This window comes from Etheostoma cragini, chromosome 8 (assembly GCF_013103735.1).
Source record: "Etheostoma cragini isolate CJK2018 chromosome 8, CSU_Ecrag_1.0, whole genome shotgun sequence".
NCBI lineage: Eukaryota > Metazoa > Chordata > Actinopteri > Perciformes > Percidae > Etheostoma > Etheostoma cragini.
Genome location: NC_048414.1, coordinates 181,861 through 183,043, shown reverse-complemented (window position 1 = coordinate 183,043; position 1,183 = coordinate 181,861).

The window sequence follows — 1,183 nt, the reverse complement described above, 5'->3', positions numbered from 1 at the left end:
ATATTGGATCATTGTGCAGCCCTAGTCTAACCTACGGGTCCATATTGGATCATTGTGCAGCCCTAGTCTAACCTACGGTTCCATATTGGATCATTGTGCAGCCCTAGTCTAACCTGCAGGTCCATATTGGATCATTCTGCAGCCCTAGTCTAACCTGCGGGTCCATATTGGATCATTGTGCAGCCCTAGTCTAACCTGCGGGTCCATATTGGATCATTGTGCAGCCCTAGTTTGCAGATATTTGGATGAGAGGGACTCACCTTCTCCGTTGGTGAAGGTTTTCTTCTTGAAGGACACAGCGTTGATCATGTCCCACTCTGTCTCGTAGCTCTGCTGTGTCTCTATCAGAGACTTGGACTTCTCCCCCGAACACTGGTCCCACTCCATGACTGAGCTGGAGTCCTGATGGGAAACACAGTCTCATTCTTAATCTTAATACAACCACACAGTCTCAATCTTAATCTCTAATACAACTACACAGTCTCATCCTTAATCTCTAATACAACCACACAGTCTCAATCTTAATCTCTAATACAACTACACACTCTCATCCTTAATCTCTAATACACCTACACAGTCTCATACTTAATCTCTAATACACCTACACAGTCTCATCCTTAATCTCTAATACAACCACAAAATCTCATCCTTAATCTCTAATACAACCACACAGTCTCATCCTTAATCTCTAACTAATACAGTTCCATCCTTCCTTCTCTAAGATTATAACAACTATATTATTATATATGAAGTATAACAAACCTTTCCAGCACACAGCATGTTGGACGGGTCGACGGCGTCCTCCAGAGGTCTGAACTCCACAAAGACTTCAGCATCCTAACAGTCATGGGGACAACGTCTCATCAGTCAAAACACTTTGTCAACACACATGAATCCAATCAGAGACGCCCCCAATATGTTCTTCACTCAACTGGTGGATTAATCTGCAACTATTCTGGTGATGTATTTGTCTGGTGAGTCATATGTTATGTAGAACAGGAACACCTGGGTGATGGCAGCTTGTTTAAGGTGAATATGTTCTAGTTTCTGGTCTCCTCTGGGACAGTAAAGCGAATATCTTTGAGTTGGGGACAAAACGAGACATTTGTCTGAGTCATACAAAGGAATGTCTCTGTGCATGTCAGGTGGAGTGTGGAGGAATGTGCATGGAGGGGGGGGAGGG